Genomic DNA, 16,758 nt, shown 5'->3' with positions numbered 1-16,758 from the left:
GACAAATCACAGATAAATAAAGTGTTTTTAGAACAAACAACACGTGGACAAAACGTAATTTTACATTTTCTTTATTAGATTACACTACTATATGTAAGTACTATTCTTAGGAACCTCTATTTTATCTTGAAAAGGTTTAGAAAAACAATTTCGATGTCATAAATTTTGCTGTAAGTTTGAGTTGATTAACGTGAGCGCTAGAGAAAAATTGATGAGTCCTATAATGGACCACTTCAACAAATTATAGGAAAAAAAAACTATGGCAAATAGTGCGGTCATAAAAGATCTGTCTTCTCTCGTACCAACTAATTGCAAATATATGTATAGGTGTCAAAATATGATTGGTGACTGATTCCAAAAAAAAACTACCCAAAAAAAAAAAAAAACTGATTCCAAAAAATATGTGGTTTCACATTTGAATTGTTGAACTCGTGAACCACATGCTCAGTCATACTCATATCATAAATGCTGAGCTCTTGGCAACGCCTTTAAGTACTAAGCTCTCAAAGCAGTCCTCTCTATCCCTTTCTTTGCACACACAAGTGGCCATGGCTTCGCTTCTTCAACCAAATGCTAGAAATCATGAGCCTAACCAAAACTCCAAAACTCTGAGCAGGGGCGGCCCAACATAATTTGGGGCCTAAGGCGAAAAATTTATACGGAGCCTTTAATATGTAAATATTAATTAAACAAAATTATTTAATACTAATCAAATTAAGGTTAATTTGATACATTAAATACATAAATAATATCAACTAGACTAATGTTAATTTCATATAAAGAATTGAATATCATAGTTGAATTATAAATATTAATAAAAAGAAATAAAAATATATTATGATTGAAAAAGATACTTTATTTTGGATATAAGACGATGCATAGTTAAATAAAGTTGTAATCTAATTTTTAATTTTATATTTTGATTTTAAGAGAGAGAGAGATAGATATTATTTGGTGTATGGTTTTGTAGGATATTAATTTACAAAAATCAAAGTCTCAAACTCTTAGGGGAGACTAATCTATAATTGTTGATTTAACACATTTGCAACATCTTTTTGAAATATTTTTGGGTTTCAATTGAGTTAAGGTTCTATTGGTCTTGTACTTTGAGAGTTTTAATATAAATGAAAAAGAAAAATGCGCTAATTAAAAGCACTATAAAATGTTCAAAATATAATGTGATATCGTCTCTCATTGATAAACTTCATCAATTTAATTAATGAATGTTTATATCACGTTTTTTGTGATTAATAACATAGCAATTTGTAAGCCAATAGTAAAATTTGTATATCACTAATAAAAAAAATGTACAACCTTTAGAAAATATATATGATTGTATAAAAATTTAAGCCTTTAACTATAAAAAATGGGAGCCTTTTTTCCTAAGGAATTTTTCTTTTTTTGGTGGGGCCTTAGGCCTAGGCCTAACTTGCCTAGGCCTTGAGCCGGCCCTGACTCTGAGTTCCACAGCTTTAGAATTGGAAATCATAAATAATCCAATGCAAAGCAACAGAGGTGGAAACGATGTTGTTAGAACTATGGGGGATGAGGATGGTGTTTTCTTGACATGGGAGGATTTGTGGGTGACTGTTAATGGAAAGAAAGGTAGCAAATCAATACTTGAGGGTGTGACTGGTTATGCACGACCAGGGGAGCTCTTGGCCATAATGGGTCCTTCTGGTTGTGGCAAGTCTACCCTCCTTGATACATTAGCAGGTATATCATCTTTTTTTTGTTTGCCTAAAATACTATTTACACCTTATAAGTTTAACATTACTTATAAATTTGGTTTTTTAACTAAGGAAATTTACAAATTTACAGGATCTCTTGCATTGAAACAATATTTATGCACTCATTTCGTTAATATCTATTAGAATTTTCCTGTACAACTATATAAAAAATGTAGTTGTTTGGACCAAAAAGATAGAAAAATTATGTGGTTTTCAGATGGGTTCGTGATGAAAATGTGATGAACTGTTGGAAAGGAGCATGTTGACATCGTTGTAATAGTTGAGAGCATAAATTGGAGGTTTTGAAAACTCGTAATAAAAGCGTCCCCAAATTTAAGAGACGTAAAATGCTATTTAACCTTTTGTGTCTTTTATATATATATATATATATATATATTTTAACACTTCCTAATAACCAAGAATATTATTAAAGCAAAACAAAATTTGCATCCTTCCTGCAAGCATCCAAAACTATAGTAGGATGAAGATGCGAATTACACTAAAAAGAAGACCTAATTGTGTTTTAATTTTTAACTAAACTTGTTCTATTTATTCTTGAATTTTTTTTTTTTTTTTGGAGACCAAAATATAGTTGTAGGCCTCTGCAAGTTCCTATTACTAGCAATTTGAGACGCATGTCTCCTAATTTTGTAAGGAAGAGGACGATAGATATATATATATATATATATATATATTTGAACATTATGCATGTGCACACAACTGTTTTTCACCCAAGGAGGTTGTTAAGTGCTTGTATTCCATTATTTTGCAAGTTTGAGGTTGTGGGTTCGTCAAGTAGCAAGCTCTACTATTACTTAAACGGTTCCACACAATGTCAAATTCAGATTTAAGTGGGTTTAGAGTAGTGACCACACTTGCCAACTCCTTCTTTCTTCAATTATAATCTTCTTTTTAAAAGAAAGCAATTTCTTAGGGGGAAAAAACCTTGCTTAAGCAATTATGTTACTACTTTTGCATATACTATATTGCAGCTTTAGCTCCATTAGGCATCTGAGAACTAACAAGAAAAATGGCAATGTCAAAAAAGAAATTGCAGGTCCACAACACAATATTATTTTGCTAGATATTGTGTTTTTTTTTTTTTTTTTTTAAAAAAAACAATTCAAAAAATACAAGCAAATATGATTTGACAATTCAGAAGAGCATTGTTATACAGAGTTATACTCTAGTTGAAATTTTGTTTTAAAAGCACAAATTTATTTATTAATATGAAATGGTGAAATAGTATTTTAAAAACACAATTATAAGTTGTAACTAAAAGCATGATTTCTGCTATTTGTCCATACATATAGTGTGCAACTATTATCACTCATTGACAAATGTCTAACTAGTCTTTTATGGCAGGTAGATTAGGTTCAAACACAAGGCAATTGGGAGAAATTCTAATCAATGGCCATAAACAGAAACTGGCTTTTGGAACGTCGGTAAGAGATAAAAAAAATTTTTTAAAAAAAAAAAAAAAAAACCTTCTCCTCATCAAATCAAAGAGAATATTTTTTTTAGAGAAATTAGGGTTTGACTTGGGTTCACTCTAGTGAATTGGACGAACAAGATTTGGAAACATGCACGTCTAAAATTGTTTACATGTCTACGCCATGTTTTGTCTAGTGCACTAAGCGATGGAAGTTTTGCCAAGAAATTAGTTTAATTATTCTTAGCCATTTAAACATACTTATTTGTTTAATTTTTACCTTAACCTAAATATAGGCATATGTAACACAAGATGATACTTTGATGACAACTTTAACGGTGAGAGAAGCTGTGTATTACTCGGCTCAGCTCCAACTCCCAGACTCCATGTCAATGTCAGAGAAGAAGGAGAGAGCAGAGATGACAATAAAAGAAATGGGGTTACAAGATGCCATAAACACAAGAATTGGTGGGTGGGGAGCCAAAGGTATCAGTGGTGGGCAAAAGAGAAGAGTGAGCATTTGCATAGAGATCCTGACACGCCCAAAGCTTCTCTTCCTTGACGAACCAACAAGTGGACTTGATAGTGCAGCATCATATTATGTGATGAACAGAATTGCAAAGTTAGATCAATGGGATGGAATTAGAAGGACTGTAATCGCATCCATTCATCAGCCCAGCAGTGAGGTCTTCCAACTCTTTCACAATCTTTGCCTTTTGTCATCAGGGAGAACAGTGTACTTTGGTCCTGCTTCAGAAGCAAATGAGGTAAGTTCTCTAATGTTTATGAAGTGTGTGTGTGTATATATTCACTTCTTGTTGCAATATATAACTAAAGTTTCACAATTTCAATTTCATTAGTTTTTTGCTTCAAATGGCTTTCCTTGCCCGACTCTCCAAAATCCATCTGATCACTTCCTTAAAACCATAAACAAGGATTTTGGAAAGGTAAGTGACCCCTGGCTCTTGTGTTCGGTAGTTTGTTGATATTAAATTTTGTTTGCCCTTTAGCCTTTAAACTTTATTTTAAAATTGACCTTATATTTTAAAAATTGTTTAAAAAATTCCTTATAATTGGATGAATAATGTTGACATGACAAACTAAATTCATGTTATGTCATAAGTTGCTACACATCATCAAAGTGATTTTGGTTTCATGAATTGGATTTGTCACATCAACATTTTTTATCTATCAAAGGACTCTAAGAACTTTTTTGAATTATCTTAAAATATAAGAATAAATATGAAATAAAGGTCAAAGGCAGCAGCGGCTCTAGAAAATTTTTTTAGGATATATAGTCATTAAGAAATTTAAATTATACAAAATTTAATAAACAAACAATTTGAATTTATCAACGTCACAAAAAAAAAAAAAAAAAAGGCAAATACGTGAAATATTACAATTTTTTATACTAACAAAAAGAATAAGAAAAAAAAAAGAATAATAAAAGGTAAAGTGCAAATTGAAAATGCTGATATGTGAATAATAAGGTGATCACAACAATTTCATAACAAATCTTATGCAACAAGTTGTTAGTCTGTTATTGGTGGGTAAAACATATCAATATTGAACACGAATTAGAATTAATAATAACATACCACATAAGATTTATTGTAAAAATATTGTGGATGTAGCATTATTCTTATATTTATTGAAATCAAATTCTTATAATTCTCAAGTAAAGGTGTTCAACATTTTTATTAGAGTGGTCAAATTAAAATAGGTTAATTTAGTATATAATATATTTTTTTAAAGTATATATATACATTTTTTTAAGTCAGGGTGGTCACAGAACATATTAGTTTAAAATGATTATTTATATAATTTTTTTTTTTTTTGCATATATATATATATATATATATTGACAAGTGAAGGTGGTCCACATACAAGTAGAGAGTCAAAGGTTGAATACCAAATATATAATTTAACCTATTATCAATGGCAGTTTAGTACGTGACTTGGCTAATTAATGTCTTTTTATAGATGTATATCTTGATATCCTCTCCATTTTGTTTGGAATAGAGTGAGTTCATTTGGGTTAAAATATAATTAATATCTTGTACATAGAAGATCATGGTACTTGATACATACTACACAACACATTAGTAATAACTAATTTGAACAATGAAACAATCAATTTTAAATAGAGGTGATTTTCCTTTCAACTTAATCTTATGCAATTACTCATCTTCGAAACACCTCCTTATAAATCTAATTTTTTTTTATATATATAAATCTTTTGTAGGATCTTGAGAAAGGTTCAGATGGAGGAATACCTAAAGAGGAAGCAATAGAGTCTCTTAAAAAGTCATATAAATCGTCTGAAACTTACCAACAAGTTCAAAGACAAGTAGCAGAAATATGTAAACAGGTAATTAATTAAGCAAGAAATTAATCTTAAAATTTAATTTACATAGCATATACAAATAATCTTTCCTAAATAAATTACAAAAAATAAAATAAAAAAAAATAATAATGAGTGAAAAATTTATGTTGGTTTCAAGATTGTGGAACATTAGAGATGAAGAGAAGCCATGCTGGCTTCGTTACTCAATGTCTTGTTCTTACGAAAAGGTCTTTCATGAATATGTTCCGTGATCTAGGCTATTACTGGTTGCGCCTAGCTATTTATGTTGCAATAACTATAGGCCTAGCCACTGTGTTTAATGATGTTGGCTATAGTTATGGATCAATTCAGGTAATACTTAAGAGAGACTTATTAAATATTAATTCCTTATACATATGATATATAATGCAAATTAGGATCAATTCAAAAGCTAAATTAATCATTGCAATTTTTTTTTTTTTTTTCAGGCTAGAGGTTCACTGATCATGTTTGTATCTTCATTCTTAACTCTCATGTCCATCGGTGGATTCCCTTCTTTTGTGGAGGACATGAAGGTTTGTTTTGTTTGTCATTTAAGTATTAATCAATTTTATGCACATAGATCTACTTCCTTTCTCTAAATCAGCAAAAAATTATAGTGACAAGCCCAGCTTGCCTGTTACTAATAAATCAAGTTTGATTGTTCGATTTTATAGATTAGAATGACATTAGAACTAATTCCATGATTCAGATGCAGAGGAAAGTGAAATTGATCCAAAATTTGAAGCTTTGTTAATGTCATACTCAATTATTTCACATGTTTTTTTTTTCCCCTCCCATTTCTCCAGATATTTGAACGAGAAAGGTTAAATGGACATTATGGCACTGGTGCATTCGTTATAGGCAACACATTCTCGGCTCTTCCATTCTTGCTAGTGATTTCACTGATTCCAGGGGCAATAGCTTATTACCCTCCAGGACTTCAGAGAGATGCTGAACACTTTCTATATTTTGCTGCTGTGTTATTTGTTTGCATGATGTTAGTTCTTAGTTGAGAGCCTAATGATGACTGTTGCAAGCATGGTGCCTAATTTCTTGATGGGTATAATAACTGGTGCTGGAATTCAAGCGCTCATGGTATTAGGTGGTGGATTTTTTCGATATCGAAATGATCTTCCCAAACCATTTTGGAGATACCCATTTTACTACATTGCTTTCCACAAGTATGCATTCCAAGGGTTGTTCAAGAACGAGTTTGAAGGGCTAACGTTTCCCAGAGATAATGCCGGAGGGCCAATCAATCTAACAGGTGAAGAAATTTTGAGAGATACATGGCAAGTGGAAATGAGCTACTCTAAGTGGGTTGATCTTGCTATCTTGCTAGGAATGGTGGCTCTGTATCGACTTTTGTTCTTGGTTATCATCAAGACCATTGAAAACGTAAAGCCTATTGTTGCAAGTTTCATGTCAGCACGTTCCAAGCAAACAGCACAAGTCATGGTGAATCCTTTTAGTACACCCATGCATGGGGGGACTATACAGCAGAGCTAGATGTTATTGGTAATATTAGAAAATAATGTTATACAACTAACGAATAAGTCTGTTTTCTTCGATTGTTAATTTAAGGAAATGGACTATCTTCTACTAATGTTTGTTTTTTGTTTTGTTTTAAATTTATTTGCAAGCACATGTCTAGTATGAACTGAATTATCCGGGTCCAAGACTCCAAGTATGTTGGTGTATTAATTATTATTACTGAAAAAAAATGATGGTACATTGATATTTGATTGTGAGAAATTCTAGGATTTCCTTGATTTTACTTTTTTTTGTTTAATATATAATTTGGTAAATACGATGGGGAAGGAGGATTTTGAACATTGAACATCATTATTAAAAACGCTAAGAAGTACTAATTGAACTATAAAACTCTTAATCTTTTTTATTTTATTTTAAGATACTTATAATATGTTGCTTATCCCGCAAAACCCTTTTCTTCCTTAAACACTTAGTACATGAGGAGATGTCAAGATTTTATTTTACCTAAAACGAACAAAGTTCATTTTATAATCAAGATTTCATTGTCTAGATTAGATAGTGTAAAGTGGCACAATTTTAAATGACTTGACACTGGATACAAATTTAGATTTATAATATTTAATACAAAGCATAAAATGGGTCTGTGTCAAATATAGATGTTAAGATTATATTTTATAGATTAGATAGTGTACAAGTGGAACAAAATTTTTTTTTTTTTTTCTTTTGAGAATCACAAGTGGAATAATTTTAAATGTTACACATTTGGATTTATAATCCTATTATCCTAACATGAAACTCTAAGGTAGGCGAATTGGATAATATGTGTGTAGTTTTTTTATTTAACATTTAGGTAAAGTTACTATAAAGTTAGAATAACAAATTACTGAAATATAAGACGTTTGTTTTTCAATAGTAATTAAAACATTTTGTAAAAAAAAGAAACTAAGGGTAAAAAACTAAAAATGAATGCTTATTTAAAATTCAGATTCACATAATAAATTGTGACCCACATTTGTCGCACGGGTATGTTTTAGAAATATAATCAACAATTAGCTTTGTCTCTAGAAATAACACAAATTTGTATTTTGTAGTACCACATGTAGGGACTAGAATTGTGACCCAAGCCTACTTAGAACAGTATAACCCAACACAACAAGCCCTAAACAATAGATTTGTAAGAGAGTGAGTCTAATGAACAAACTACAATGCTGAGCAAATTCATACTTAAGATTGACTAGGATAAGATTTTTTTTTCAAGAGTCACAAATTTAACGTAAAAGCTTTCATCGGGCTAGTCCGAGAATGAGTTGTTCATACAATGATTAGGAATATTTTCTTTATGATGGGATTATGTATTCTTTTTTTCTCTCTGGGTATTCTTTCCTTATATAGTCCCCTCCGTTTCATCTTAGCTTTCCATTTGTACAAATGCTAGGTAACTTTTTGAATGCTTCTCCTATCAAAACCTTTCTGAATGTGGTAAAAGGGCTGTAAGCTATGAAAACACTGTTCAGGTGTCATTTCTTCATAAATGTAATCAGTTCAGTTGGTGCAGTACATTAAATGTAGAGGTGGCAATCACCTTCCCAGATATTTCTTCTTTTTGTTACTTACACAACTCTATTGCCTTCCTTGGAGCTCTACTTTCCAATATGGTTGATTACCTAAAGTATTTTTGAGGTGCCTCTGCTCCTTGGGAACCTCGATCCACTGGCTAGTTCCCCTCTTCTCCTTAGACTTCCTATCTATGTGCATATAGATCTTTAATCATCCTCGGATAGCCCAAAGATGTGCTCGGATCACTTGCTCCCACACCACACATTCTCAAAAACTAAACAAAAATAAATACGTTTTTTTTTTTTTTTTTTTTTTTTTGGGATCAAGCTAAGTAAAAAAAGGATTGGTTTACTTCTAGTAGTTTTTCAACTGGATATTTAATTAGTTTCTCTTTAAGATAGAATCATGTGGTAGTGAGTTTTAATCTCTATCAAAGGTTTAGTTAATGGGTGATGTGACAATTTCTCATTAAAGAAGAAGAAGATATGTTCAATTAAAAAACTACTGGAGGTAAGCCAGACCTAGTAAAAAAAAAATATAAACACGTATATTATCATATTTTCAAATTAAACAAAGTATTCAAAAAACCACATATTTTGGGGAAACTTTAATGGATGCCTTAAGAGCATTTGTTCAAGGACAATTTTTAGAATCTTTTTATAAGAAAATAAAAATGTAACTAACTATTTTGGTAAATTTTTCTAAAATAATTTTATTAACAAATGCCCTAAAAATACCTGATCTATAGGCCCATTAAACAATCAAGTGGGCAACTTCATCACTAACTCTAGAAACCCATGAGAACTCAAGATTCATTGGCTCAACCAAATGAGTTACTAGAGATTTCTCACATCCTCAACTATATAAGAGCAGCTTCCTAACAAACTGACTTCCCTGCCTTGGCTGTTTCATCCAGAATACATGTACACTTGGAATCCCCCTCTACTATGACCTGCTGACACATCCGTTCCTTCACAGCTAGCTCCACAAATTTTTTCATGCCTAAATCATCAGCAAAATCTATGGATATCATGTAGGTACCAATTTAAGCACCCAAGCTTTCACCAAACCGCCCTTACGGCTTCTCACTACCATTGCAACACAAGATTTCCGGTTTCCAAGTCGCATAAAAATTTAATTTGAGCCTGTTAAAGTTGTTGTGTAATTGTGGGTGATAATTGAATTAAAAGCCCACCACAATATATTTGCATTAAAAGCCCAAAAAATACAACTAAAAAAACTATTCAAATTTATAAGATTATAGATATGATTAAAATTGAAAATAAGATTGGGTTTGGCTTACCTCCAGCATATTTGTAACTGGACATGTCCTTTTGTTTTAAATATACAATGACAAATGGTAATGACTTTTAATCCTTACAATTTATTTAGTTAGTAGATAATGTGATAGTCTCTCGTTAAAATAAAAGGAAATTCTTTTTAAAAAAAATACTAGAAATAAGTTTTATCCAACTAGATTCAAAACAACAATACAACATATGTACGTATACGTACATGAAAAAGGGGGAAAATGGGCATTTGCTCATAATTTACAAATTATGTAACAAAATGTCCCTATTTTAAAACTATTTAGCAAAATGTCCCTGTTTTTTAAACTGGATTTTAACAAAATCAAGTTACAAGTGGAACTTGACATTAGCTAATGTCGAGTTCTATACATATTTTGCCACTTAAATTATTTTTGAAAATTTAAGTGAACTCGACATTGCTAATGTCGAGTTCCACTTAAAATTATACATATAACTCGATTTTAAAGATATCGAGTTTTACATATAACTCGATTTTATTAAAATTGAGTTTAAAAAATAGAGGTATTTTGCTAAATAGTTTCAAAATAGAGGCATTTTGCTGTGTAATTTATAAATTAGGAGCAAATGTCCATTTCCTCCCCCCCCCCCCCCCAAAAAAACGAAAAAGCCTAGAATTCATTAGTTAAAGACAATTTCCACACATAAAAACTCACATAGGACAATTGAACTAATGGGCGTAACTAATAAACATGGCAAAACGAGTCAAAATTTTTTGACCCGACCTAAACCTGATTTTTTTGACCCGAAACAAAAACAGGTTGACCCATGATCCAACCTGTGTTTTTTGCAGGTCAACCTAACCCGACTTGCGACCCGAACCATTTTTTCAAAACCTTTTTTTTTTTGGTAAAAAAATAGTAAAATTAATACAATATTGATTTAATTGTTCGTTGTGAACTTTAAGGAAACAATTGATACATTTACATAACTACATGCAAATTAATTGAAAGATATATGGTTAAACATTATGTAATGAGTAAAGATTTTTAGATATCAAATAACAAAATACATGCCAAGATAATCTGGTTACAGTAAAGTTAAAAACATAAATTTAAAATTGTAGACATGTGTGAGAAACATTCACAAGTGTGAAAATAGTGAAGCCAAAGTATCGAATTAGCATAAATTATGAATACTTAGACCTATTTTTTAACAATTTATGTTCAAAATAAACGGTTTTTCAAAATAAATTATGATATTTTTTAGAGTGTGTGTTTCTTAACAATAATATAATATTCATAAAAGATATCATGTATAAATAAGTAAGGAATCAAACTATAATGTATATCTTAAATTGAAATAAAGCGCCAACCACAATTGATAATATATTAGAAAATTAATTTTCAAGATTGGAAATTTCTTATATGTTTTTATTCTTTATCAAATGAGTTATCCAATAAGTCATTTGTAATTTTGTTTTATATTTTGGAATGTTGATATTGTGTAGAAATAAAACTTGTGTATTTGTATTACTTATTTTTGTGTTATTTTATTTTGGATAGCAATGTTAGGATTTGTATAATTTTAAAATTATTGAATAAGTATTAACAAGTTTAAATGAGTTCATTTTTCATATAAGTGGTGAATTCAAAATAATACATTTTACATTAAGTAATTTGTTGCATAACTTTTCAAATGACAAAAACATGTTGTTTTCTTTATTAAAAAAAATAATAATGTAAAAAATACGCGTCAACCTGCAACCCGAACCCGTTTTTAACCCGCTTAAAATGACCAATTTTTTACCTATGACCCATTTAACTTACAACTCGATTGACCCAATCTAGACCCGACCTAACCCGACCCGAGCAACCCGTTTTGTCATGTCTATCAAGTAAAAAAAGTTGTCCTTGAAAGCTGGCAAGAGAACTTACGCTAGTTTGACTAAATCAAGAAAAATAGAGGATATATACATTTGGAGGAATGTCAGGATTTCTAATCAATTTAAGGTCTCAAATTTTACCTTTATTGGTAATCGAGTCATCAAATATCTATTGTAATTTGCCTTTATCTCAAATCATATATAGTCATTTTTAATTTATCTAAATTTTATTGCTATTTAAACTTTTAGGTTTTCCCGTGGTACTAGTTGCGTGGCACCAGGACAAAAGGTGCTTAGACGAAAACTTTTAGGTGTTGATCTACTTTTGGAAACTGAGATTGCTGGAGAATGTAAATATGTTCCCTGCCTGCACTTGTGAGGATCTAGTGAATAATATGGAACATAGACAAAAGGCTAGATCTCAGATAAGTTGATATTTCTGTTTATAAATTTATTCGTTGATTTTCATTTGTTTAAGTTTTTTTTTCTTTTTTTTTTTCCATTTGTTTAAGTTGGTTCTGCATTTTCTGCATTTTGATCAATTTGTTGATAAATCCATTACTGAATAAATTTAAAATGTAGCTTAATATTTGAATTTAATTTCTGCATGAGTTATTTTCATTGTCTGAGGTCATTGCCTCCTTAATCGAAGTTCTTAGCCAAAATTAAAAAATAATAATAATAATAAAATAAAATATTAAAAAAAAAAAAAAAGAAGAAGAAGAGAGTTTGTGCATCTCATGATGCCCTTCAATTTTTTGGTGCTTGTATTCTGTTCTGTGGTGTTCTTAATTCTTATACACCTTTCCCCATGAATAAGTTTATTTTGATTATTGAATTTTTTTTATTGATAAGTGAAGAAAGGAAAATTGATAAAGCCCAAGAGTGATAGGAACTAGCCCAAGCCCAACTCCCAGTCTAAGACTTAGTCCATTATTTTTAAGTAAGAGTATGTTATTTTTTATTATTTGAATTTTATAGAATATGCTACATTTAGGAGTAACTATGTATCCTTAACCAATTGTAATTGATGTTTCTTCTACCCTAGCTAGTTTGAGATTGATACATTAATTCACTGAAGAACTCAAATAACTGTTGATGGAAGTCATTCTCAACAAATTGAAAGACACATAATAGATAATACATTTTTGCCCCACCTTTTTGGCAAGGGAAGGGTGGTTGATTTGGGGGCTCCATGAAATCATTGGCTCCAGAGAGGGGCGACCACCCCTAGGAACCTAAAACCCTTTATGCCTCCTTTTGAAATATGGGTGTGAAGGAGCACTTGGATGATATTTAAGAGCATTAGTATGGGCAGTGGAGGTGGCTATGGGTTGTGGGTGGCAGTGGAAGTGGCTGGGTTTTTGGGTTTGCTAGTTCTTCAAAATCTTCAGATGTGAGAGAGGGAGAGACAAATAAATTGAGTTGTGAAAGAAATAATAAAAAATAATAATATTTAAATGAGGAAGTAAAAAAAAAAAAAAAAACTATTGATATTAGGTGTTTTGTAAAATGAAAAGATAAAATAGCTATTTGTGGTACCAAATAGTTAAAAAAAAATAGTTCCACATTCTCTAATAACAAAATAAGAAAAAAAAAGGAAGAAGGGTTGGGCACGGTGATGATAGATGTAAGCATTATTCAAATATGGTACAAGAAAACTGATCTTCAAATAAATTTTTTTCTCTCCATGATATGTCTCCATAACAGTGGGGCACTTAAAGCGACCCTGCATTTCTATTTGACTAATAGATTGTTTTACGAGTGGTGTATTAATTTTTTTGACCATTTTCTTTTTATTTCGTAGTCTCGATCTATTGCTCCATACTTGTGATAATTAACCTCCCCTCTGAAAAATGGGAAAAAAAAAATCTGAAAGAATGATATGAAATGATGGTTACTATCCTATATTAAAGTTTTAGAGTATGAGAATTTCTTTCCACACCTTACTTATTCACATGTGCCCGGGGAGTGGTGTGATCGATAGAGATGGTGGTTGAATGGGAACGGAAAATTTGATGTTCGTTTTTAACTTCTTATTACAATGCTATCCATGGTCCTAATGGAATTTCCTTCCCTTGGAAAAGTAACTAAAAAGTCTAAAAGAAAATGGGGTGTTTAAGTTTGACCACGAAAACAACAAAAAGAAAAGAAAATAAATAAACTAAAGAAAAGTATACACATTGATGTAATATTTTGCAAAAAGAAAAGAAAAGTACCCGTTGTAAGTGGTGGGAGGGGTCTCGGATTTTTACTAAAAACATGTAATGTATTTATATAGTTGACCAATGTATTTTTTATTTTCTTTAATTACTCTTTTGTCATACATAACTCATTAAATTAAAGTATATTTAATGTATTTCATCACTAATTTAATTATACTTTATTTTAATCAAATTGATTTCTATATTTATCTAGACATGTCAAGACATACTTTTTTTTTCCGCAAAGAATTAAAAAATTATTTGATGTAAATATTTTTATTTACTTAAGAAAATATCTTATGTTAAATCAAAATTACAAATACTCAATGTATAAGCAATAGATAAATATTATATTATATGTGTGTGTGTGTTATTTTTTGGATTTAATCTATATATATATATAAAACCGAAGCTTTTAAAGCTTCCACAATTTTCCACATCAGCACAATATTAAAAAAAATATTAAATAAATAATAATAATAAAACTTTTTAAAAACTCAAACCCGATATAAAACCTTTCTAAAACTCAAACCCGATGCTCTGCCTTCTCTTTCAAAACTCAAACCGGATATAAAACCTTTCTAAAACACCTACCCACCATACCCACATATTAACAAAGATCTCCTTCCTCAGACCCTATTGCTCCCATTCCCCTTCTCCTTTCCCGTTCCACCCACAACCACCAGAACTCAACAGGCAGCAGCAGCACCACCACCACCACCACCCACAACAACCGCAACCCACAAACCACCATAATCAGACCATATCAAATCCACAACCCAAAAGCAAAAAACGATTTTGAAGATCTGCGATTTTGGGGATTTATAGGCAACAGCAGCACCACCACCACCACCCACAACAACCGCAACACAAAAAACACCATAATCAGACCATATCAAACCCACAACCCAAAGGCAAAAAACGATTTTGAAGATCTGCGATTTTGGGGATGTATACTAATCTGAAATAACAACTCATATGGTGGGTAACTTCTTCCCCTGTGACGGTAACCGAATTCAACTACGCCACAAATGCTTTCTTCCCCTGCGACGGTAACCGAATTCAACTATGCCACAAATGCTTCGCCTCACAACCAACCAACATCAGATTGCTGGAACGGCTACAGGTAAAATCTTTTATATTAATTTTGGGTGTTTAATAGGATTTAGGTTCGGCTATTTGTTTTGGTTTTGATTTAAGAAATTGGTTCAGATTTTGTTTTGATTTAGAATTGATTAATTATCCTACTTATCTCTCAAATTTTAAATGGTGGTTGTGCCTGTGAGGTGTTTGATGCTAGGTCTTAGTGGGATTCTGCATATGGGGAGCAATAATAAATTTGACAGAATTACAGAAATTTTTTATTTATTTTCTATTATCTGGAACAAAATTGAGCAATTTAGGTTTGAAACAGCAATTGAACCCTGGAGCTAAGGAAGTTTAATTGCTAGCAACAGGATTTTGCTAGAAAATCCTTTAGAGTCATTCATTATATGTTGATTTATGCAAAAGGGCTACGCTGATTTTTTTACTGCCTGCAATGTACAAGTTACAGGGCAATGCAATGGTGCAATGTAACAATGGCTGGGTTTTTATGTTATTTAATGCAAAATTTATATTGCCTGACATTACACGGAGTTGTCATGCATTGCAATTTGTATCTCATACACATGTGAGACTTGGCTTGATTATACCCTGTTTGAGTGTTTATCCTTGGTTATAAATTATGGATATTTTGCCTCCTTTTACCACCTTGGTTTGGACTATTGTAATCAAAAGCAAAAGGTGACCTTAAGTCACCAAAGCCTGATTTCCCAAGGTGAGAGGCACCAAAATGAGGCCCCTAGGCGCTAAAAGTGAGTTCCTCACTGAAGGTGCTTTGCTCAAAGCCTTATATCAACATCCTAACCACCATTATATCAATTGAAAATAGGGCAGCCAAGTAGGTGAATTTATAGGACAAGTCTGGAACTTTGGTAGAAGAAAGGGTGGTGAAAATGGATTATCTATGTCATTGATTTTTTAAAAAGTTTGTTTAATGATTTATATATGCTTCATAATTGTTCATAAGTCACTGTTAAGAAAATTTTAGCTTCACTATTATGACATCTGGGTTTCATAATTAAATTTAGCCGAGCTTATTTTTCTTGAAATCTCATCTGGGTTGCTTTAAATGTTGATTCTTTATGTGTCTGATATAGTGATTTCTTATGCATGTGTCTTTGAGGAAAGCTACTTTAAAAATTGAGCTATGGTGGTCTTTATTTCTTATTTAATTATTTTGAAGTTGATTCTCATATTGGTTGTTTTTAACTATCCTAAATTGTATTTGGGTAGATCTTTGGATTATGGTCCTTTTGCCTATGGTAGGTGTAAAGCAATTTTTTTTTTCCCTTAAGAAAAGAGAGAAGAAGTTGACAGAATTGCCTGTTAATGATACTTTCTGAGTTTAAAGAACAGATTTTGTTTAGTAATGGTGTTTCCACATTTCGTTATCTGTTATATATGAAAATAACACCAATATGTTGTGGTTATCGCACTTTCTCAGATACTATAATTCTTCTTCTATTCTCAAAGCCCCTAACTTGGGTAAAGCAGCTGTTTTCTAGGAACTATTTCAAGGCAAAGCAAAAGGGTTTGACATGGAGAAGGCTTTATTGGCAAAGTCTATTCATGATTTTGAAAAAGCAATATCTATGGTGTCTTAGCACAAGAGACGTGGTGGGGAATGTGAGCAAGCAAAGAAGATTTATAAAACTCAATGTTTTATGTTGAATAAATATATGATGTACTCTTCTATATAATGCAGATTTGTTGTAT

At 31.2% G+C, this 16,758-nt stretch overlaps 1 pseudogene; it reads left to right on the top strand.

The window, feature by feature from the left end:
• Window positions 1-530: 530 nt before the first annotated feature.
• Window positions 531-7,219, top strand: LOC115969249 (annotated as a pseudogene).
• The last annotated feature ends 9,539 nt before the right edge of the window (window positions 7,220-16,758 follow it).

The sequence above is a fragment of the Quercus lobata genome, chromosome 11 (assembly GCF_001633185.2).
Source record: "Quercus lobata isolate SW786 chromosome 11, ValleyOak3.0 Primary Assembly, whole genome shotgun sequence".
Taxonomy (NCBI): Eukaryota; Viridiplantae; Streptophyta; class Magnoliopsida; order Fagales; family Fagaceae; genus Quercus; species Quercus lobata.
This window is presented reverse-complemented; position numbering and strand designations above follow the sequence as displayed.